Source organism: Balaenoptera borealis (assembly GCF_965194805.1).
Source record: "Balaenoptera borealis genome assembly, chromosome: 19".
Taxonomy (NCBI): Eukaryota; Metazoa; Chordata; class Mammalia; order Artiodactyla; family Balaenopteridae; genus Balaenoptera; species Balaenoptera borealis.
In genome coordinates, this window is record NC_138878.1 from 7,577,694 (window position 1) to 7,603,070 (window position 25,377).

Consider the following 25,377-nt stretch of genomic DNA (forward strand, 5'->3'; position numbering starts at 1 on the left):
AAGTGGTCTCCACAGTATCTCCTCTATATTCCAAGTAAACAAGACAAAGCCAGAGAGCTCAGTGGCAGGACATGACCCAAAGGCTCCCTCAAGTCTTTATGGCCTAAAGTCACCTCGCCCAGAATGCACTCAAAGGCAAACAGAGAGCATTCTTTAAATATTTCTGGTTTTAAAAAAAAAAAAAGCAAGCCTTTATATTATTCCTTTTATTAAATAGCAAGCCCCTAGAAAGGAAGTGGTAAATAAGTGTTAAGACGGACATTAATTAAAATACCTAAGTATTCACTGGAGTAGAAACACTCTCAATCACCCCAGATTCTTCAAATGAAGAAAAATGGGGGTTTGATGTAAAAATTCCAGAGTACTTTCCCTCAATGTCTTTACTTTACACTTTTCTGATTCACTGACACCTCCCTACATCCTCAAACCTCCATAAAAAATAAAAATTATAGATTAAAATAAAACTTAAAAACACTTAAAGTAGAATTATTTTTCCAAGTCCTGTTACCTCTACCCTGGATATATTTCTTCCATTACTCATATCCTTTCTGTTCTGATGACCACTGGCTCAGTTTGGGCTCCTGTTGCCTGTTTCCAGCTGCCACATTAACCATCAGAAAATACACCTGTGGCCATGTGAGTTCCTTGCTCAAAGATCTTCACTGGCTCCCTACTGCCTTCTGATACAAGTACAAACTCTGCAGTTTGGAGTTCACAAAATTACTCCAATGCAACTTGGCCTGCTTTTTTCCCCACCATTAGCTTTGACCTGCCATCGCCCTGTCTGACCTGGAGGGAGGACCATTTCCAAGACGGCCTCCCCACCTGTGTGCTTTTGCTCAGGCTGAACCTTCAGCTGGGCTGTCCTCCTGGGATGCATGGCCATTTTACCTCCTCCTTCAAAACCATCAGGGCCCCTCCCCCAGAAAGTTTTTTCTTAATTTTCTCCAAACTGGCCAAGACCTTGAATGTTATCTAACGATAATCCTCAAGTTTGCATAGCAGCCGGCAGTGTATAAGCCCTCTCTTGGCGTTCTTGCCCTCACATCCAAAGCACGCCTCCGATTGCAATAGGAAGGTGAGGATAGTTCCTGTGTGAATGTTTGTTGATATTTTTGTTTACATTAATGGAAAGAGGAAGGTGAATGATGTTTACTAGAGCTTTACTTATTCATTAATGATATGTGTGACTAATTTGTTGACTCGAATAATAGCTTTCAAGTACTGGAAGAATATTCCCTCAAATTTTTGTGCTATTCACATTGTCATAGTTGCAGACATGATTTTAAGGTTAATCTGTACTATTAACATTGTTTCCAACACGATCTCAATTCTGCAGAAACAATACCACGGTAAACTGAGCCTTGATTTGTAGTGTTTGCCTCTTTCCGTGGTGTAAATATTCCCAACATGGCTGATTTCAAGCTACCAACCTGACCTCAGTGAACACAAAGTTGGGAAGAGATGTACAGTAGCACATCATTATGTAATATTTTTATCATACACATATAGTGGATGTAAATAATCTAAAGAACATAGTTAAATGTAAAATAATCAGGAATGGTCAGTTAATTTTCAACAAAGGGACCAGTGCAATTCAGTGGGGAAAGAAGTTTGTATGGAAAAAAAATACTTTGATTCATATCTTACATCATAGACAAAAATCAGTTGGAGATGGTTCACAGACCTAAACATAAAAGCTAAAACTATAAAGCTTCTATAAGGAAACTAGGAGAATATCTTCACAACATTTAAGTGAGCAAAGGTTTCTTAGAACACAAAAAGTAGTAATTATAAGGGGAAACATTGGTAAAAATGGACTTCAATTAAATTAAGCAATTTGTGCTTCAAAAGTCAGCTAACTCTAAAAAGTGAACAGACAAGACACAGACTTGGAGAAAATAACTGCAATACATATATCTGACTTAGGATTCATATTCAAAATATATACATACCTATATAACCAATGAAACTCAATATTTAAAAGATAAATGACACCATTTAAAATAAAATAGAAGACTCAAATAAGAACTTAACAAAGAAAAATATCAGATGGTCAATAAGCGCATGAAAAAATGTTCAACATTAGTCATCAGGAAAATACAAACTAAAACTATGACATAATGTTATACACCCACTAGGATGGCTAAAATAAAAGAGATTGGCAGAACCAGATGTTGATGGGAACCCACTGGGAGTGCAAAATGGTAAAATCACCTTGAAAATTAGTCCAGCAATATCATAAAAGTAAACCTATACCCACCCCATGACCCAGCAATATCACTCTTAGATGTTGACCCAAAAGAAATGAAAGCATATATACACAACAAGACTCTTAACAAGAGTATTTATAGATATTTCATTAATACATAACTATGAAGAGAGCCCAGATGTTCATCAAAATGAAACAGATAAACGACTTGTGATATAGCCATAGAATAGATTACTACACAGCAAGAAAAAGTAACAAACTACTAACGCATCACAACCTGGATGAACCGTCAAAACGTTATGCTGAGCAGAAGCCAGATACAGTTGTACTGCTGTGTGATTCCATTCAGTTGTAGTATTGAAATAGGAAAAACTAATCTCTGATGAAAAAAATAAGTCTTAAAGCTTTTTTCTTATTACCATCCAGAAAGCCAGTCAGTGTAAACCTCTTAAATGAGCGTGTGTGTGCACATAACACACACACACACATTCCCCACACAGCCTTCCGACAGATGATACCAAACGTGACTTAGCCTTCTCCTTCACCGAGATGCAAAAATTGGTTTTTTTTTCCCCTGCTCGTACAGAATCCTCTGTACTTAAGAATGCAAACTGTAAATCAATACCCACGTCTTAAAGGTGACATTTCAACAACTGTACATCCTGGAGCCTCTCAGGATCTCAGGATCATTTTGTTCCTGTCAAACGTCTAACTTTGTAAATAATTTATGAGCATCCAACTCCACATCTTGCAGTACAGGATGAAACTCCTTCATTTTGTATGTGTATGTCTTCATTCAAATAGCCATTCATTCATTTGCTAACCATTATTGAATACCCACTATGCGCCAGGCACTGGATTGGTCAGTGTGAACGTAGAAGTGGAAAGGACAGGCCCAGCCTGAACTGGGGAGGAGGAAAGGTTAGATATCAGATTATGGATCGCACCATAAATTTTCCTTGTAATGATTGCTTTTTTTAAAAAAGGAGTTAAACAGGGTAGGCCTCCTATGAACACATTTACCAAGAAGTCCTCATCTTGTCTTGTATGGATGGAGAATAAATTAAGAGTTTGAGATTAACATATATACACTACTATATATAAAATAGATAACCAACAAGGACCTATCGTATAGCACAGGGAATAACCTCAATATTTTGTAATAACCTATAAGAGAAAAGAATCTGAAGAAGAATGCATATATATATATAAACACACATATATACACACATATATATATAACTGAATGACTGTGCTGTACACCTGAAATTAATACAACATTGTAAATCAACTATACTTCAATTTAAAAAGAAATCTATCTATCTATCTATCTATCTATCTATCTATCTATCTATCTCCAGGAGTACTTCCTGGAGGAAGAAGCTTTTGAGCTGGGCTGTGAATGAAGTGCAAGAGTGTACATGGAGGGGGCTGATATTTCAGGTGGCTGAATCATTGTGTCAATAGTCCTAATACACAGAAGAGCATGTTGTTTTTAAGGTTCCAAGAGGAAGCTTATCATTGGGGAAAGTAGAGATACAAAGTGAGTCTAGTGAAATTGGGAAGGTCTGAAATAAGCAGAGCTGTGTTAAGAATCTCTGCTTTATCAACAAATAAAATCAGTGGGAAACTATTACAGAGAGTTGCACTCTAGAGGGATGTGGTCGTCTGGGTACATTGCGTAGAACAGACTGGGGAGTATGTGTACAAGCTGTGGGGAGACCAGTTTGACGCCAGCATGTATACATCATAGACAAATGCCCCTACTAATGTCCAATGAAAGACCTGCTCTGAATTCTGTGGACTATAGAGAAAACTTAGATGGCCCTACTTTGAACAATTAACAAACATCCTGGCATTGCTTTTCAGACAGAAGACTGAAATCTGAGAGGCTTAGCGGAAGGAGTTAAGGAGCCCATCAAGAGGAGGATGGACAGACCAAAGAAAATAGCCCGAGGGAACAGACACCTGAGATACAGGTATGTTCCAGTTATTTTTTAAATTTTTATTTGGATTCAGCAATTGAGAGCTTGTTCTGTCTCAGAACTGTACCAAATGCTTCATATTTATCAGAGTTAATGCTCACCTCCATCCTACAAGGCATGTAGTATTACTAAATATTTTTTACAAAGAAAGAACTGGAAATTTAGAGAGGGAGAATACCTTGAGGTTATACAATCTGTAAGCAGTAGAGGCAGAACTTGAACCCAGGTCTCTGTTGGCAAATGTTGGCTCTTCACCACCCGCACTCCTTTTTTATTATTATTTATTTATTTTATTTATTTATTTTTGGCTGCATTGGGTCTTCGTTGCTGCACGTGGGCTTTCTCTGGTTGCGGCAAGCGAGGACTACTCTTCATTGCGGTGCACAGGCTTCTCAGTGCGGTGGCTTCTCTTGTTGCGGAGCGCGGGCTCTAGGCATGCAGGCTCAGTAGTTGTGGCATACGGGCTCAGTGGTTGTGGCTTGTGGGCTCTAGAGTGCAGGCTCAGTAGTTGTGGCGCATGGGCTTAGGTGCTCCACGGCATGTGGGATCTTCCCAGACCAGGGCTCGAACCTGTGTCCCCTGCACTGGCAGGCGGATTTCTAACCACTGCGCCACCAGGGAAGCCCACCACCCCCACTCTTTAACCTCTTACACTGGTTCTCATTTGCTCTGTTCCCATTATACTTGGGAACAATTTCGGGTTCTTCTGTACTTTGCCATAAATACATAGAACCTTAGCTCTAAAAGGATCTTAGACATCAGAGGGGCCAATCCTCTTATGTTACAGGGGAGCAACATGAGACTTACGGCTATGCTGGGAGCCACCCAAGGTCCCCCAGCAAATGTTGGGCAAGTGAGGTACAGAACCTAGAATCTTCCAGCAAACCACACTGCTTGTTCAGCTCAATCATTCTTTTTCAAGATGGACAGATTTTGCCATCATAAAGCTTTACTGAGCCTGTGGCCTCAGTTGGTCAAGAGGGGAAGTTCTTTTTTTTTGGGGGGGGGGGCGGTATTTTTGAGCTTTTCTCTCATACATAATTGCTTACTGAACCAAACCTATAATACATATATACATTCTTTTTAATATTCTTTTCCATTATGGTTTATCCCAGGATATTGAATATAGTTCCCTGTGCTATACAGTAGGACCCTGTTGTTTATCAGTTCTCTATATAATAGTTTGCATCTGCTAACCCCAAACTCCCATTCCATCCCTCCCCCACTCCCTCCCCCTTGGCAGCCACAAGTCTGTTCTCTATGTCTGTGAGTCTGTTTCGTAGATAGGTTCATTTGTGCCATATTTTAGATTCCACATATAAGTGATATCCTATAGTATTTGTCTTTCTTTCTGACTTCACTTAGTACGAGAATCTCTAGTTGCATCCATGTTGCTGCAAATGGCATTATTTCGTTCTTTTTTATGGCTGAGTAGTATTCCACTGTATTTATGTACCACATTTTCTTTAACCGTTCATCTGTTGATGGACATTGAGGTTGTTTCCAAGTCTTGGCTATTGTGAATAGTGCTGCTATGAACACAGGGGTGCATGCATCTTTTTGAATTATAGTTTGGTCTGGGTATATGCCCAGGAATGGGATTGCTGGATCATATGGTAATTCTATTTTTATTTTTCTGAGGACCCTCCATACTGTTTTCCATAGTGGCTGCACAAACTTACATTCGGGGTGGCAGGGGACAGTTCTTAAACACTGGTCTGCAAACAAAGTAATCATCAAATGACTGATATGAAAAATCAGATGAGTTTGGGCACTAGATCTAGACAATTATTTTGTCTGGTCTCCCCTTCTCTGATGGGAGGAAGAAATGTTACTTAACCTGTATTAAATGTTGAGCATTTTAGAACCTGCAGCTGGACTCAGTGCTTAATTATTCACAGATTGCTTAGGGCCAAATGCTGTCTGCTGGGGCAAGGATTCTTTGGTTACCTACAACTCCAGTGCAGAGAGGAAAACTTCATTTCACAACAGCAAAGGAATAGCCCCCATTTGGTAGAATGGTGGACTAGTTAAGCTTCCCAAAAGGGAAATTTGCATTATTTAGCCTTCAAATTTTACATCAGTACCTGAAACGTAGCACAAAGTACCTAGAAGATATTTGATAATCTCTAGTCTTGCGTAATTAAATGCAATTAATATGTAGCTATTCCGGATTCTGGAACTTACAAATCTGTCAGCAATTCTTGTTGGCAGGAGAGCGTCCAACTGGGAACAGTCTCTTCTGGGTGGGAGAGACTCCGATTCAGCAGCAGCAAACTTTAAGATTCAAGATAGACTCTTCGTGTTTCCACCAGAAGACTTGGGGCTCATCTCTGTCGTGAACGGGGGTACTTGGGAAGCTCAGGATCTATCAGAATGCCAGGGCTTGAAGATTTTAGCAGAATTTTTCACTTTCAGAGATGCAGTCAATCGTCTCTGGGTGCACCTAGAAAGAAACGTTATCTTCAGTGCTATAATTGAATTGATTTTCTATTTTTAAGATAAAGAACATCAACTTTTCCAACCAGAAGGAAATCTCTGCAGGCCGCTTTTCCTACATCTCTGTCTTAACCCTCTCCCCTCTGATGAGTAGGTATTAGTTAATTTCTGGCCCATCAGTATGTCTTCTCAACCTCTGGAGAGACACAGAGCTCTTTCTCCTTCCTGCTGGGTTGGCACTATGACTTTTCCCTGACTGTTCACCACCATGGATAAACTCGCTCAGAGCTGTGGCTAGCAAACAAAACCCTGGAGGTATTTAAAAAAAAAAAAAAAAAGACAGGGTAACGCGATGTGTGGAATTGGGATTAAGCTCTGAAACGTTTTTTTGTTTGTTTGTTTGTTTGTTTTATTTATTTATTTATGGCTGTGTTGGGTCTTCGTTTCTGTGCGAGGGCTTTCTCTAGTTGTGGCAGGTGGGGGCCACTCTTCATCGCAGTGTGCGGGCCTCTCACTATCGCGGCCTCTCTTGTTGTGGAGCATAGGCTCCAGACGCACAGGCTCAGTAATTGTGGCTCACGGGCCCAGTTGCTCCGCGGCATGTGGGATCTTCCCAGACCAGGGCTCGAACCCGTGTCCCCTGCATTGGCAGGCAGATTCTCAACCACTGCGCCACCAAGGGAAGCCCCTGAAACGTTTTTAATTCTGTCTCCACTGTTTACTATTTGTGCGACCTGAGACAAGTGAAGTGACATCGCTGAACCTCAGTTTCCTCGTAGACATAACATTTTTCTCAGGTCATCATGATGGTAACATGCAATCCCTCCACTCTGGTTTCTTGCACAGTCCCTGGAGCAAGGTGAATCCCATAATTGTTCTCTCTCTGTTAAAAAAAAAAAAATTGGTGTCAAGCCCATATATCATTTTATAAATCCAGAACAGGTCCCCTTTACTTCAAAAAAGACACTGTGAAAACTTTAAAGGAAAGATAGATAGGACCGAGAGTTGAGCAAGGTTCTGAACGAAAACAAGAGACAACCAACAATAACAGGGGATTTGCCGTAATCATTTCTGAAGATCTTTCCTGAGTAACTCGGGGCTCTTGCACAATGGCCAACCGTGAATTTGACAAACAGAATGATTGTTTTGGTCTGTGGTAGGTCAGGGCACAGCAGTAGACCAGAAGGTCATGGAAAGGATTTAAATTGGGTAAATCTTTCAACCCCTTCTGACAGATTAAGTGTAGTCAGCCTTGATGGAAACTGCCAGTGGTAACTTCTGCATTTCCAAGGACCCACACGCAAGCTGACACCTTGGGTGTTAATAAGCATTGCTGTGTTTGCTTTGGACGCGGTAATAAGTGCGAAGAGAATGAGACCTTCCCTAGATTCTTAGACATAATCACTTCTTGGATTTCACTAAGTTGAGGAATGAGGTTTCTTATTGAGGCTGCAAGACTAGATGATGAGGTCATAGCCCCTTTTTGGTCGCTGCTTTAGGCCAGAGACCCAAGCCAGACTTTCAGCTTCCAGCTAACACATTCAGAAGAGAAAACACATGGTCATAATGTATAGATTCTGTATTTTTTAGAGGGAGTGAGCCTTTTGTTCTGATTGTCTTCCTCTTGTTCCCACGCACACCCTCAGAGTTCCTGCAATCAGCCACGCTCACTAATGGTGACAGACACGGATGGGATTTCAGGGAGCCTTGCATTTTTTTTATTTGATGATGAGGAAGAGAGAGAGTATTGTGTATGAATTGGCCTGTCTCCTACAACCCCGTGGTATCAAGATGAAGAAATGCCATCAAGAAAATCAAGGCCGAAAACAGGAGTGAAAACTCCCAGTAGTAAATCTGAAGAGGGAGTCCTGCTGTTTAATATAATGATAATATCAACAGTTGGACTATTTACAGTAGTCCCCTCCTATCTCTGGGGATATGTTCCAAGACCCCCAGTGATGCCTGACACCTCGGATGGTACTGAACCCCGTGTATACTATGTGTGTTCCTGTACTTTCGTACCTATGAGAAAGCTCCTATTTAGTCAGCTACTTTTAACCTGCTTGTATTGAGATTGTGCCTTGTCATTCATAACAACGCACAGAAGTTTCTTTTGGGCTCTCCTACCCTACCCGACCCACAGCACGCTAGTGGCCAGAGTTGACTCCCGCTTAGCCTGGAGAGAAGACTTTTTCAGCGTGGGATTTTCTCGGGACTTTGGAGATTTTATGGTTCAAGTCCCCGCTCTTTGTAGGCTCCAAGGACCCTCAACTTTTCAGTCCAGGGGGCTCTTTCCACTTGCTGTCAGGAAGGAGAACTGGCTTGGGGATCATCTCCAAAATAGGTGGCCTGAACTCCTAACTGGCACATCCTCATAGCCACGCCCTCACCCAGTAGCAGCTCACATAATTTTGCTGGCCTCTGTGTGCGACCTTTCGTTCTTTGCTTTCCTCCTCCTCTTTCCATGACTAAACTTTAAACTTAGGGGTCACGACTTTCATCTGTGCATCCCTGGCAGTTTGCCTAGTGTACTGCATACGGTAGGTGCACCATAAATGTCAGATATTGTAAGAAGGAATGGGAGATGGCTCAGTCAGCATGAAACCAGAGGGAGAATATATGGGCCTCTGACAGGCCCACTCTTTGGGATCTTTCTACTGGGGTGACTCCAGCCAGGACGGAGAGGGATGCTTCCCCAGCACTTCCCTAGCCAGGGTGGGTTCCTCACTGTGTTTCCAGAACCATCGCTCTTCCAGGGCCTAGGAAAACACTGACGTCACAGAGGAAATGGAGCCCAAGGCTGGAGGTTGGGGAGGTATTCCTCACAGAAGGCCAGGTATCCCTTCCTCAGACGCCTAGCGTGCTTTCCAGATCAAGACTTGGAGAAGAAGCCCAGCCACCACCTCCTCTTTCTTTCTTTTTTTTTTTTAAATTTATTTATTTTTGGCTGCGTTGGGTCTTCGTTTCTGTGCGAGGGCTTTCTCTAGTTGCGGCAAGTGGGGGCCACTCTTCATCGCGGTACGCGGGCCTCTCACCGTCGCGGCCTCTCTTGTTGCAGAGCCCAGGCTCCAGACGCGCAGGCTCAGTAGTTGTGGCTCACAGGCCCAGTTGCTCCGCGGCATGTGGGATCTTCCCAGACCAGCGCTCGAACCCGTGTCCGCTGCATTGGCAGGCAGATTCTCAACCACTGCGCCACCAGGGAAGACCCCCCTCCTCTTTCTTAATGCCCTGCACTCAGCTCCTGTGACCCCGTTGCCCATCTCGGGCAGCCCCGGCGCATCTCACAGCTGTCCACTTGTTGGTGCCATCCTTAAACTCCCTGGGCTCCACTAATGGCTCTGTGCCCACCTCACAGCACTTTGGGAAACAGGGACAATCAGGTTTTAACCTCCCTGCCCCTCCTCCCCTGGTGCCTCTGATATTGCTTTACATACACATTCTCAAAAACACATCTGTCTCCTTCCTCGATGAGTATGGTGGGAATTATTTTTCCCTGTCCAGGACCCTCAAAATACTTGTCTCTCCTATTGGGGTATATACCTCCCAGGTTACATCGTAGCAACAATGTAACATTTTTTGATTGGTTTCTACCTCCCCTGTAAGGCCCTTGAGGGCACAGATGAGGTCTTTTCATCACCGTCCTGATGGAAATCTAGCACCAGAGGCTTACACATGTTTGGCAGTTGGTACATATTTATGAAAAGAAATGGGATAAAACAACCTTGGAATGAATAGATTCATTAAATGGGGCGTGATCCAGCATACCAGCCATCTGCAAAAGAATGTAGATATTTAACAAGCATTTAAAGTATCTTTAATTCTTTAAAATGGTCTTAATAATCTGCTTTGGGTAAAGGAAAGTACAAGAAATGAAAATATATGTAGGAATCATTGTGAACCACGATATACTCGCTAGAATGGCTGAGGAGAAAGGGCATGACAGTGTAAAATGATGGAGAGGGTGTGGAGCAACCTGAACTCCCACACATTTTTGGAGGGAGAATAAAATTGTCAAAACCACTTTGGAAAACTGTTTAACAGCTTCTCAAAAAAGTTAAATACACATCTTCCTAATGACCCAGAAATTCTATTCCTAGATATTTATCCAAGAGAAATGAAGGTATGAATATACAAAAAGCCTTGTCTGAGAACGTTCATAGCAGCTTTACTCATAAGAGCCAACGACTGGAAAAAGACCAAATGTCCATTGATAGGAAAAATGGATAAAGAAACTTGGATATAGTCAAAATGGAATATTATTCAGCAAAAAAGAAGGATAAACTGCATACATGTAGCAACATGGATGAATCTCAGAAATAATGTACTGAGTGAAAGAAGTCAGTCACAAAAGTACAAACTGTACATACAATTCCATTTATATGAAATTCTAGAATATGCAAAACTAAGCTACGGTGGTAGAAATCAGACCCGAGGCTGTTTCTGAGGTGAAGAATCGACTGGAAAATGGCACAAGGGAACTTTTTGTGGTGATGGAAACATTGTGTGTCCTGGTTAGAGGCAGTGAGGTTACACAAGTATATGTATTCATCAAAACACAGTCACCAGGGTGCTGAAGAGCATTTCTCTGTGTGTAAATTATAACTCAGTTTAAGGAAATCACTTTGGATGCATTGTTTCTCAAGTCTCAAACAAAGAAAAGCCTAGAATTGGGGAGTAGAAAGTGACCTGGGGAAGTCATGTGGTCCCACCCAGTATGTAGATGGAGAATCCCCCAAAGAAGTGACATGTTACTAATCACTGAGACTTTGTGGCTGAAGCAGGAAAAGAACTCAAGGACCTTCATGTGCAGGAGGGTTGGGAGCCATTGAGTGACCACTTGCGATGGGAATGCTGACAATTAAGTCCACCCTGCACTCTCCTGGCTTTAATATTATCAGTTAATTGGCCACTGAACTTTGGTCAGCCTAGTGTACCCATCTGCCCACCCCTACTCTGCCCCAGGCCCCTTCACAACCTTTTCTGATGGTACTTCACCAAGGAGGCTGATTTCCCAAGCTTCATCTCCATGAGGACCAGTGCGGAGACTAGACTAGCTAGAAGAAACCAGAGTTGCATTATCTCAATATAGGAACTCTGGTTTTGAGATCACTCTTAGGCTGTTGGAGAGTCTCTAAAAGAGATGCAACAGCTCTGAGGGCAGGTAGAGGAAACCCTAGTAGCCAGAAATCAGGAGAAGTATCCTGGGGCCAGATTCAGGAGAAATCCAAGCTTCTCCAGAGACTGAGGAGAGGTCACTGAGTCAAGCAGAAGAGGGAGTGAGAAGCAAATCCACCTGTCACCTCGCATCACGCCTGCAAACCAAGCTGGGCTATGTGCTGTGTTCTAAACAGTCTCTCCCACTTGCCAGACTCAGGACCCTCCTGGTGACCTCCACTCCCACCGCTGGCTCTTTACCCTTTACTGTAACCAGGCATCACTTGGATACCCGTGAGGACGGTAGAGAGGGTCCACCAGGCGGGATGTTGTCTCCAGCCCCATCATTTCCGCAGAAGACAGAGAAGGGGCCTTATTAAACCATGGCACAACTCTGAGACAAAACCTAAATTCTGAATCTTAAAAGTATCAGGATGGGATGCTCTCTGTAGGATCTGGCTGCATTGCGTATCAGCTTAGCTGGAAGGCGGCATTTGGCGGCTAGCTGAGTTTGTTCCTCCACTGCTCCCTGTTTAGCCAGGGCCTTCCTCAGCACAGCATCCGCTGCACCTCCTTCACTGAGGACCTCTGTACGTCCACTCTTACTGGAAGTGGGAACTCATGGGAAGGCCGGCCGTGAGTTCCCAGCTGAAGGCTGTCTCTTGGAGAGAGGAAAGCTAGCTAATAGCTGTGCACAACTTTTTTTGCAAGCTCCAAGGGGCCATCTCTTACTTCAATGCCAGGCACTTAGTAGGTGCTTTAAAAAAAAGAAAACAAAACAAAAACAAAAACAAAACACACACACACACACACACATATATTGATTGGGTAAAGAATGAGTGAACATTTGCTTTCTGGAATCTATGGCTTTTCATCTCAGTGTATTCTGGGGGAAGGAATCAACTTGAGGTTTGGAATCCAGTCAGTCTGTTATTTCAGGGCATCGCCTTGCCATGAGATGTGCTGTGCTATGCTACGCGTAACACGTAACTTCTCTGAGCCTCAGTTTGTTCATGTTCTATATGGGCAAATAATAATATGTAACTTAGAGCAGGGGCTTTTAGCCTGGAGTCCAGGAGTCCTTAAGGAGCCCTTAAAATTGAATGTCATGTTTGATACATATGCACTTTTATGAAGGAAAGAGTTTTAGATTTCATCAGATTCTTTAACTAGGTTAGTGACTTTTTTAAAAAAAAAAGAAAGAAACCACTGTGGCCTTAGACTTTTTCATGTAGATGGAGATGACGTATATAAAGTGCCTGGGAATGCCAGACTCCACTGCAGCTTCTGTACAATCCCTGGCTGGGTGGAGGGAGCCGTCCGAGCTCTGTACCAGGCTGTCCCAACGCTGTGTGTCTGCAGCCCTCAAGATACACGTTTTGAGCAACATACTAGGTCATCATCCACAAACCCTTTCCTCGCTCTGGCCTCAGTTTCTTGTCTGTAATGTGAAAAAGTCAGACTCGGTGTTCATTCGGACCTAGCAGGTGTTAATATCCTCACTCTGTGAGGAAGGACCAAAGTTCTTAGCTCTGTGCTTCTTTCTCCCAAGGGCTAAGGAGAGTGGTCTCTGCCTTTTAGCTCCAAGAATGTCTCAGTCGATGAATGGAAGTCAATTTTGGTGCAAAGACAATCAGGAGTCTGGGAAGAGGGTGGGAAGGCGTTCTCAGGACCACGCGAGGAGCAAAGTAGATGGAGACCTTCGGGCTTGTTCACTGGTAAGGGGTGATGGGGTCACGGTGCCAAGGTTTTGGAGGAGCAGACGGGTTCAGAGGGGCAGAATGCAGGTGGGGTCACAGCTTCTCTGCTCGTTTCCAATTGCTCAAGCTGCAAAAGGAAACTGAGATAAACACGTGTGTTTGGAGGACAAACCACCGATTTGCCTAGATTTAGGCAGAAAAGAACCTCATTCCTCTCTGGCTTGTTTCCAGGGGCTCTTGATGAGCTCTTGTGAGAAAAGCACACCTCCTGTGGACCCCTCGTTTAGGGCAGCCTTTGAAACACACACTCTAGATGGCTATGGGGAGGGAAGATGGGAGACTGAAGCAGCCTTCCCCCACCCCTCGCCTGATGTGAAGGCATCCGGGGGAGATGCACAGAGAACCTGGTCACCCTTGGTTAGTTCTCCCATGGGTCCATTAGGCGTCTCCAAGCATAAACTGAGTGAGTGTGTTGACCAAAATATGTTAGATGGGAAATTCCGGCACTGGCTAGATAAATTGGAGACGCCATCCACTTTCAGGGTGCTGTGCGTCTCCACCGTTTCTGTGAACTGGATGCCTTCACGTTGTAGGTATCTTAATATCATGTTAGAGTGTGTCCTACTACTGTCTTTCATTGCCTTAAAACACATTTAGTAATTTGTCAATGCAGTGAGTTTTCTGGATGGCAGAGCTCCTTGGGGAGGCAAGGGCTGTGCCGAGTTCTTTGCCATCCAGATGGTCATGGGACAGAATACCCCCTGGAGGGGATCACCCTACCGCAGGGAGCTGCTAGACCTTGGAATGTGGGACAGCCTGGGGCCCCTCCGCCTTTATGGGGTGAAGGGGTGGGAATTGCCCCACCTGCTGGTTTGGCTGCCTTAAGTCCCATCCTTATCAGGCTTGGTGGCTCCCTAGGAATTCTCTTAGTCTTGGGCCCCCAAAGGCCGTGTGGGGGACACACCTGTATGGGCATCACCTGTACCAGCCCACTAAGCCCTAGACTCTGTGACCTCACAGCACTTCTCCAGCGTCTGGTGTTTGCCTCATCCTGTCTGCTAGATTGTGGGGCTCCCTAGGACAAGTCTAGGTTAAAACCCGCCTCCCTCTGGGAAGCTTCCCAGACCAGTCCCTCAGTCTCCACCATGGCAGCACACTCACAGCCTGGACCTCAGCTTCTCTCATAATAAAGGTCACTTCCCAAGTTGAATTATAACCGTTCACACGTGCGTTTTCTCTCTTTGTCTCCTTTGTTCATTCCAGAATTCTTTTCTCTTTCATTTTAGTTCTTTCCCTCCCTACCACCTGCTTGTTGTCAATTTTAAAGTTCATTTGTTCAATCGTCATCTGCTCATTCATTCATAAAATTTATTGAGCACCTCAGCCCCTGCCATCATCAAACTCACAGTCTAATTGGCGAGGCAGGCAATAATCCGATCGTCTTTTAAAATAAATAAGTGAACAAAAGAAAAGGAAAGTTGAAAACTGTGGCAGGTGCCGTGGAGGGGAATTACATTATGTACTGAGAGTGTAGAATATTGGGATATGACTCCAGAAAGTTAGGGAAGGCTCCCCTGAGGAGAGCAGGAGACTAAGAAATGAGGAAGGGAGGAGAGAGTTCTCCAGGAGACGAGAACAGCATGCGCAAAGGCCCTGCGGTAGGAGAAACCATGGGGTCTGCTGGACCTTGAAAGAGGGCTAGTGCGGCAAGCGCGGAAGGATCCAGGGCAGCATGATGCGAGACAAGCTGGAGAGGAATGGGAAAAGGGTTGATTGGGCGATTGGTTGACTGTGCAGTTGGATGAATGAATGGGTGAGCGAGCGAGAATATTTCCTGCATCGTCACTGGGCATGATGAACGGGTATTGGTTTTCAAGCCAAGATGGTTGAGTACCAGTTGCGCCCCTACCTAGCGCTGGTCCCTCTGTGATATGGGTGAAGTCAGCTCTGCTTGCTGAGCCTCCGTGTCTGTATCTGCTGTGGCGGGGGGTGGGGGGCGTCACTGCAGTGACATTTTACGTTTTTCCTCTGGACGCGCTTGTAAAGTTTACTCCAGGGTGTGCCGGTGGGTGCTCTAGGCAGATGCTTCCCCAGGCACGATGGCCCCACGAATGCATCAAGCCAGCCTGGTGTCAGGCAGCGGGGGGTCGGCCCCATCTGCCTTCTCACAACACACCATGCCCAGTGACACAGCACATCCCCAGCTCCCCCTGGCCTCAAGGCGCCAGTCGAGACACACGGGCACTCAGTGTCACCTCGACCGAGGAGCCATCTGACGACAGACTCCCTTGTGCAGAATCACTTGTGCAAAAATAATAATAACATGAACACTGAAATGTGAAGAGTCCTAAATCGTGTGAGTAGGAGGACCTGCCTGCTTTGGTATCAGAGGGCAGGAAAGCCTGGTGTGCCCACCCATGCCGTCTGTGCTGCAAGCTCCCCAGGTGTCCGTGCTAGACACGTAGCTCACCCGCACCGTAGCTGTGTGTCCTTCCGTTTCTTTTCAGACCCTGCTTTGGGTCGTTCAGCAGACAGCAGTGTTCACTGTGCAGAGAGCCCTCGAGAGGGGACTCAGGCTCGGGCTTGCCCTCCAGGAGTTTGCGAGGGAGACAGAGGAGTCCCCATCTACAGTGTGATACGGCCCGTAAATGCCCCAGTGGAGGTTCACTCATTCAGCCGGTCAGTGAGCAGATATTAAATGCCACCTATGTGCCAGGCAGCTTTAGGTGCCTGTGAACAAGACCCACAGAATCCTTATCCTTCCTAGAGGAAGAAACAATAAACCAAATCAATACATACCTTGTGTAGAGCATTAGACAGTAACATGGAGAGAAATCCAGCAGAGGAGGCGGGTGGGGAGAGCAGGAGCAGAGGGGTGGGTTGCAGTTTTAAGTAGGATGGTCAGGTGAGCCCCACTGGGAAGGTGACATTTGAGCCAACAGGTGAAGGAAGCCTGCAGGGAACCGTTTTCAGGCAGAGGGAACAGAGAGCGCCTAGACCCTTGGTTAGAGGATGCCTGTAGAAGGGGCAAAGCCTCCCTGATCCCACCACGGACGCGCGGGAGACAGAATGTTTGAGGTTTCGGCCCCAGGGTGCCAGCCAGACCCCGATCCATTGGTGTATTTGAATTCAATAGAAATCTCAGTGTCGCCAGTGTTTCCTAAGCCCCTGACCCATTGCCTGTAGCTCTAACCGTCTGTGCCATAACTTAATATATGCCTGTGGTAGGCAGAACAGAGGTCCCCCAGAGGTGTGCCCGTTCTGAACCTGTGAGCATGTTATCTTACACGGAAAACGAGACTTGGCAGATGCGATCACGGTAAGGGTCTTCTTGGAGAGATTATCCAGGTGGGCCCATCATATTCACAAGGGTCCTTCTGGGAGGGTGCCTGGAGGGTCAGAGCCAGAAGAGATGTGACAAAGGAGGCAGAGGTCACGGTGACACAGGGCAACAGGCCAAGAAATGCAGGCAGCCTCTAGAAACTGGAAAAAAGGAGGAGTGGATTCTCCCCCAGGAGCCTCCAGAACCAACACAGCCCTGCCCACACCTTGATTTTAGCCCCCGAGACCCATTTTGAACCTCTGACCTCCAGATCTGGAAGATAATAAATTTGTGTTCTTTTAAGTTGCTACGTCTGTGGTTAGCAGTTATAGAGGCAAAAGGCACTTAATACAATTCCAAAATTATTTTATTTAACAGGAAATATATGTAGTGTTTACATAGTGCCAGGCCCCTTTCCAGCTCTTTGCAAATAATAGTTCATCCTTTAATCTCCATAAAGATTCTTCAGAGTCGGTACTGTTAGTATCTTCATTTTACGGATGAGGTCATTCAAGTGCAGAGGGGTTAAGTAATCTGCCTAGGGTCACACAGCTCTAAGTGGCATGGGCAGGATTTGAACCCAGGCCATGTGGCTTCAGGGGCAACGCATTTGTGCTCCGATTGATTTTCTTACACTGGCATCAGTGACCCCAGCAAGGCCCTTGCCTTTCTCAGAGTGGACCGTCATCTGCTCTTCAGTGTTTCTCACCTCAAGCAGACACCACGATGGTGGACCCATGGACGGCGCTCAGAAAGGACCTCAGAAACCACTAAATCAATATGGAAACTAATATTTGCTTTCCATTTCTGAGGGAAAATGCAGAGATAATCAATCTTTTGTTTTAATTTTGTAGTGTAACCCAATACTTTCTACAGAGATACAATTCATAAAACGCACTCTTTTAAAATGTACAATTCAGTGACTTTTAGTGTATTCACAAGGTTGTGCAACTATCACCAATTCCAGAAAATTTTCATCATCCCCCAAAAGAAGCTCCATACCTGAAAACAGTCACTGCCTCTTCCCCCCTACTCCCAGCCCCAGAAACACAAATCTGTTTTCTCTCTCTCTCTCTATGAATTTGCCTATTCTGGACATTTTATATAAATGGAATCATAGAAAATGTGACTCCTTCATTTAGCATAATGTTTTCAAGGTTCATTCACATTGTAGCTTGTATCAGTCCTTCATTCCTTTTCGTGGCTGAACAATATTCCATTGTGTGGATGTAACGCAAGTGTGTTTATCGATTCACCAGTTGATAGGCATATGGGTTGTGTCCACCTTTTGGCGATTATGAATGACACTGCCACGGACATTCATGTCATCGGTTTCCTCATGCCTAATTAGGAGGGACTTCCAGACAGAACCCAATAGCTTCCAGAACCCTGTTGGCAGTGCCCTGCAGGTACGTTGCTGTTCTTACAGCCCATGGTCCTGCAGTGAGATGCTGACACCCCCTGGAAACGAACGTCAGGATTCAAGGGGCAGCAGGTCCTCCTGGAGGGGCTGCAGTGTCCTCTGTCGTGAAGGTGGCAGGAGGAGATTCAGGAGCAGTTGTTTCCACCCTGCTTCTCCCTCACGTGCCATGCCAACCTGAGCACGCCCTTCCCCTCGACGGGCCTCAGTTTCCCCATCTGTAAAGGCAGCTCTTCATGAAATGGGGGTGCTTATACTTGAAGACTGAACGACTCCAAGCTAACATGCTGTTGTGATTATTTTTTCTGTCGGGTCCACTGAAATACACGATGTTATACTGATTTATGGTGCGCAGTTTATGTGGATTGCATACGCTGAACAAAATACTGTTATCTTTTAAACGTAATATGGTGTGTAATTATTTATGACCGAATGTTTTCAGCATTCACTTTGAATAGGATCATGCTTCTTAGGATCAGTTGGAGAGAGGGAAAAACAGTTCTGCCCAAAAGCTCTAATAACCAAAGGCCATGGATACATGCTTTTGTAAATAACAAAGAAAAGCTATTGAAAACCTTAAACATGATAATAATAATGAGGGAATTGCCTCACGTGGTCACAACCAGCTCTTCCAAGTTCATGTCTACACCAACCCTGACTCCGAGGAGGCAGGTACCCTGGGCCTGAATGTGAAGCCAGGAGTCCCAAGGCTGTGACCACATACCCCACGTGTCCCAGTGTGCCCCAAGGGACATGTCGGCCGGCAGCATTGCCGAGGGCAGGGACACAATAAGCACCATCGAGGTAACACATTGAATAAGTGCTATTTCCATTCCACATACAACGGCAGGAACCAGCGAGGATGTGGCCTTCTCCTGCCCCGAAGCAAGTTAAAAATATTGCCTGCTTCTTTGCTCACTCCCGTCTTAGCCCTGCACATTTAAAAATACACCCGTCAGTGGCTCTGCATTTGAAAATGTATTTTGCATCTGATAATTATGATGCATTTAAAGGGCAAAATTAGAAAGCGCAAAATTAGGCTAGCAGGCTTAATTAGCCCATTCTTTTCTCTAATGGGTGAAATTTGGGCAACTGTCTGCTCAAGGGGCACAAAGACCCCTAATAGGGCTGATGGAAATTCACCAGCTCCTCTGTCAACCCCGTCACTCAGCAAGCCGGATGGGGGATTAACTGCGCACCGAGAAATGTGAGACCCTCGAAGCAAGAAGATTACACCCTCTTGTCCTCAAGAAAATGACATGAGTGCGATTACAAAGTCATCTATCAACTGATAATAGACACACTCAGGGCTTCCCAGAGGCCTGGTGTAACCAAGGTGGCGACGGGATTGTATGTAAAGAGGCAAAGTCTGCAGCTTGATGTGTTTGGTGATCACACCCCCATTGTCACCTGAAGATCTGTTCCCCCTCCAGCCCTGGTCTTGCTAAGCAACTACTAAATGCCTTCCTCTGCTCACTGGGGCTGGCCACTCTTCCCAGGCTCCTGAGCTATTCTCGGAAGGCACAGTGAGCTGGCCAGGACACGTTTGGAAACTTCCAAGGACCTTCCAAGTGCCGCGCGCCTGGATTTTCTGCAATTTGATTCCACGTTCCTAATAAAGTTATCTTGATGGCTGCGCTGATCTTTCTCTGCACCCAGACGGGCGGATCCGTCCCCAGCTTTCAAGAGGGGAGTTTTCTCTCTTCAAGTCGCCATGGCCCTTCACAAGCCAGGACAGGCCCCACCGAGTGGAGGCGAAGTGATCCCAGGTAGGAGTCATCCTGATGAATCAGATGTGTCCCTACTTTTTTTTTTTTAAGCTGCGGATTTCTTCATAACAGAGGCTGTGGTGTTCTTTTTGCAGCCAGATCTAGAAGCTCTCTGCATGCTGAGAAAGAGGCTCTACTCCGCTGTGTCCAGCAGACAGAACTCAGGATGGGCCGCCCCTGCTTCTGGCCGCCCGGAATTTTCTGAAACAATCCATGGGGCAGCCTCAGAGCTATGGAAAGGGCCTGAGATCTGAGGTTGAACCTGGATTCTGGAGGCCTGGGTGGTCTCAGACAAGACATTTTGCCTCTCTGAGGTGAACCCTCAAACTTGTAGAATTGCTATAAAAATGCATTCATCGGAGAGAGTAGTTCTCAACCAGGAGCCACTGTGCCTCCCAGGAGACATTTGACAATGTTTTGGAACATATTTGATTATCACAAGCGCCATCTTTACCATCCTCTATGTTGCATTTGGTGCCACAGAAAAATCCTTTGTCGCTAAGAGTTAGTCAAAATTCAGGAATTTGTTTTCAGTGTTTCATAATCTTTATAAAGAAAATGCATATAACCCCAAATTATGTAGGGAAATGGGGGACAGAGCAGGGAAACCATGTCCCTGCCATATTCATACTGTCAACTTTTTTTTTTTAAGCTGTTTAACTTGTCTTCATGACCATTTTTGGCCATTTCCTTCCGAAGAGCCAAAACAAAGCAAAAAAAGAATAGGTTGCTAGAAAAAAAAGAATAGGTTGCTAGAAAAGGTATAAAATATTTCTAAAGCCTAGTGATTGGAATTTCTCCAGCCCCAAGCAGAATGGCTTTACCCAGAGTCCAGCTGAAAGACAAAATGGTAGCCTCAGGCAGGATTCCCGAGACAGAAAAAAATATTCAGGAGCTGGAGCGTGGCAGACCCCTTGGAAGGGTGAGAAAAATTGGGAAGGTCTGAGTAGGGATCTCCTGGGGCCTCTTAACTCCTTGCAGAAACACCTTCCCTCTACAGCAAACAGGACTCTCTCACCCCTTGTATTTGCAACACAAAAAGTAGCAGAGGAGAGGACAGATAGTATTCTGATTGTCTGTAATCGAGAAAGAAGAAATCCAGCAAAACCCCACCATGGGATGAACAGAGCCCAGGCAATGCTGAAAAAACTTCCACCCACCAGGTTTTTAGGGTGCTTGATTTACCATTCAAGTGAGCACAGCTGCAAGGAGGGGACCCGGCTCAGAGCCAAGAAGGGGAGAGAAGGGTAGCACATGAACAAGGAGGGAGAGGATTGTTTGCAGACTAGACTATTAAATTGACTTGGAAATAGTTCCCCTCATCCCTCCCTGCATAAAATAGTTGTCTCTTTCAGAGGGAGGACCACAGACTCCCAGACAGAGCCCTTAAGTGCCGTTTACGCAGTGTGCTAATTGCAGTTAGGGAACCCACCCCTAGCCGTTGCTCAGCTTCTGTCCAGTTTTCCCTCAGGCGCTTCCGCGGTAGCAGCCCTATTGGTGGATCTTCCTCTCAGCCCCCAACAATGAGCGTAAATGGGAAATGTGTAATTATTCACTTACTGCTATTGATGCAGCCGACGCTGAGTGGCCGTGGCTTCTGGACAGCGGGAATGCCGTCCACACAGAGTGGGTCTGTCTCGAATCAGGATGACCTTCTTTCGGGACAGGGTCTAAGGCTCAGCCTCCCCAGAGCTTTTCCTACAGAGCTTCTGGGAGCCTTGGTTTGGGGTCACGTTCACATTGTCATGGGGAATGGCTACATTAGTCACTGGTGGGTCTCACGTTTATTCTAAAATTAGCAGCAGGAATGATATAGCTTCCCTTACGTAGCTGTTCATGGCTTGGTGAAATGCTCCTGTCACTGCATAGAAGTCAGGGTCGACCAGACACTTGCTGTGCGTGGGCTGTGACCCTTGCCTTGAGGGTACATACAGTTGGAACTTGCTCACTGGTTCTTCTCATTCAACATTCTCTGCCCTTTGTCATGCCTTTAGCCCCTCAAGCTCCCAGGCAGATCCCATTTTATCCATTTCCTGTGACTGCCCTAACAATCGCCTCAAACTCAGTGGCTCAAAACAACACGCACTCATTCTCTTACGGTTCCGGAGGTCAGAATTCCAGCAAGGGTCTCACTAGGCTACAGACACGGTGCTGGCAGGGCTGCGTTCCTCGGAAGCTCTAGGGGAGAATCCATGTCTTGGCCTTTCCAGCTTCTAGAAGCTGCCCACCTGCTTGATTCCTGGCCCCTTCCTCCGTCTTCACCTCTCCGTCTTCAAAGCCAGCAGTGGCAAGTCTAGCCCTTCTTACATCACATCACCTCTTTTGCTTTCCCTTGCACTTTTAAGAACACCCTTATAATCCGGGATACTCTCCCTATCTTAAAATCAGCTAATTAGCAGCCTTAATTCCACCTGCAACTTTAATCACCCTTTGCTGTGTAATCTAACATATTCACAGATTCTGGGGAGGAGGACATCTTTGGGGGCCATTATCTACCTACCACACTTCGCGTTCTGACGGTCTGTATCTCATCACCTCCAGCTGGCGGTTACACAGCTAGTCTTGCAGGTAGCACCCTGTGTGATCATCTTGGATTTGGGGACTTAACCTGCTCACAGGTAGAACACATGCACGCACACACGCACACACACCATCCATCCCAGCCTCCTGGGACGGACCAGAACTAGAGTTCAAGCTCTCTGAGGACAATCTGAGGCCGTATTCTGAGTGCTTGGTGCACTTGATGTATCAGAAGCACTCAAATAATTCTTGAAAAAAATCAGTCAGAAGAGTAAGTCCCGGCCCGGGAATGGTGTAACAATAACGCCAGGGCCCCGGGGTCAGATACAGGGTTCACTTCTTGCCTAGGTACTTAAGAGTCTGTGACTCTCTCAGCGAGCCTCAGTGACCCCATCTCTAAAGTAAGGACACAGCCCCCTGTCTAACCAGGCTGCTGCGAGGATGGGAGTGTATTTAGTAGACGGCCTGGACTGTAAAAACGCTCAAAGAGCAGAGGCCGATGCTGGCTTCCTCACCCCAGCAGTTACCGTCTCGGACAGGAACACGGTCACGGAGGCGAACGAGCACCTCCAACGTTAGAGGTGCCCTGGGGGAAATGTGCTCGCGCTCCTAGTTGGGAGACAGAGTAGGAAATGGTCAGTTTCCACGGCCACGTCAAGGAGGCTTCACAGATGTGTTAACACCTGAGCTGAATCAGAACCGATGAGGAGGTGTCAGAAAGGTGGGAGAGGGGAGAGGTATTCCAGGAGAGGGCACAGCACGCGCAAAGGTCCAGAGGCCTGGAGCAACCTGGCCTTTTCAGAGAGCTGCAGGTGGTGTTATAGGATTAGAGGCAGGGGAGCAATGGGGGGCAGGGAGGGCACCAGCACGGCAGGCAGTGGGGCTGGAACGGAGGAGGGTAGGAGGGCTTGTGAGCAGGTAGGCTCTGTGTGCTGGGCTAGGTTCTGACGTCTTGAGCTGGCCGTGGGTACGCTGGCACTCATACACTCGCTGTCTACGATCCTGTGCTTTCTCTCTCGCTCGTTCACACGAAGGGACACGTACATCAGACACACATAAAGTGGGTACGCAAAAAATACATACATGTGGGCCACGCACACCCGCTGGATGCACGCACAATACACATACTGGGATGGCAGATACATTCGGGGCCTACACCTTGTGGACCTACAGACTCGTAGCCCATGCACACACAGAGGACACGGACCCCCAGAATGCATCCCTGACCATGTGGCCCAATGCACACACACTCGTGCATAGCCACACGTACACACTGGCCACACACACCCAGGGCGCTCAACACGCCGGCACACGAAGAAAGCACGCACTTACTGCCCGTGTGTCCACGCAGAACACGGGCCCTGCGTAGCCTCCCACACACTTATTAAATATGTCTACACTCAAAATAAACACACACTGAATGTAGACTCACACACGCATTTTGACCACGCACACACAGACCCCTCATTTCTTTCTGGAATGCGTCTGGGTTCCGAGGCAGGCACTTGTTTGGCCTGAGGGAGGCTCTGATTATTCTCCCAGCCCCGGCAGGCAGAGCGACTCCAAGACGTCTTTTGGATTTACACGGTTTATACACACCTCTCTCCCCTGGAGTGATGGGCGGGGCAGAAAATGAGCTCTGGCGGGACCCCAGCACCCAGCTCCCATCTCAGCACCAGCCCAACCCCCCTGAAGACTCCGCAGCTTGTGACAACAGGGCGGCACCCAAAAGCATTGCCGGGTCTTTTGCAAGAGTCCCCCATGTGCGACGCACCGCCCGGCCCTCCCCCCCCAAGCTGAGCTGGTGGGGGGCTGGGGAGCGGGGGCAGAGCCAAGCAGCTCCCAGCACTGCGGGCGCCCTCATCAGCTGTCTCCCTGGGGCCCCGTTTGGGTGATGAGCCCAGCCCGCTCTAGAGCTCTGCAGAGCGGAGTCCCACTCAACATCTGCCGGGTCTGTCGGGAGCCCGTCAGGCACAGCTCCCTCCTCTGCCTGCGCGCCTCTACGAATTGGGTTCCAATGAGCCGGAACCTCGTGCCTTCGCCTGAAGTTCCGACAAGTTATTTCCTGGTGGTGGCCAAGATGGAGCTGTGACCTGCATCCGGGTTAATGAGTGGAGGACACACCACGTGCCTGCCACCCTGTCTCGGTTCACTTGCCCTGCTCCGAGGAGCTAAGAAACAAGGTCACGCCTCACATCGGGTGCACGGCCTCCTCCTGGGAGACCATTCCGTGCCCTCAGTCAGAGCGGGCCTCAACAGATGGAGCCCGAGCCTCTGCTCTTTGTTAGAGAAGGAAAGCAATGGCGACATCAGTGCAGGCTCGCGGAGGGATGTCAGTGATGGAAGGAAGATGTTATCCGTGGCCCCCCCGCCTAGGAAGTTTAGTGTGAATTAGTCCCAAATCCGAACTCCACGGATTGTCAAGAATCCAGGGTTGTGCTCACATCTGCTGTGAATTCCGCCGACAGTCATGTCCTCATATTTCTCCCGGCTCCTGAGCTCACAAGCACCTGCACGTGGCTTCCGATTCCTCCCTCATCGAGCTGAACAAGAGGCCCACATTTTAAAGGGATTTCCCAAATAAATGCACTCATTGGAAGCCTTTTGAGCGTAGTGGCTTTACCGAAAGGGCAGCGATCACAGGAAGGGGGACATCAGGGCAGCATGTGTCCCACTCTTACTTTCTCATCGTCCTCTTCCATCCCTCTCTGGAGTAACACACAAGTCCATCCCCGTCTCCATCCGCGTGCCCACATTCAGGCCCAGGAAGATCAGTTCCCATCATCACCTATCCCCAGAGAGACCTTTTCAAATATTCTTCTCTCCTAAGAGTGGGTGTCTGCCCATAAGAAATTC

The 25,377-nt window shown here is 46.5% G+C and overlaps 1 protein-coding gene across 7 annotated transcripts in view; it reads left to right on the plus strand.

Moving 5' to 3' along the window:
• The window catches only part of LOC309616161 (uncharacterized protein), a 153,441-nt gene that overhangs the window by 86,624 nt on the left and 41,440 nt on the right, over nucleotides 1-25,377 (plus strand). For 6 of the 7 annotated variants that reach the window (XR_014237302.1, XR_014237303.1, XR_014237304.1 and 3 more), the window contains exon 5: nucleotides 4,082-4,191. The exons of the other annotated variant lie outside the window; for it this stretch is intronic. The gene's annotated coding sequence lies outside the window, so the exon portion shown is untranslated. The remainder of the gene's footprint in view (nucleotides 1-4,081; nucleotides 4,192-25,377) is intronic. 7 annotated transcript variants of the gene reach the window in all.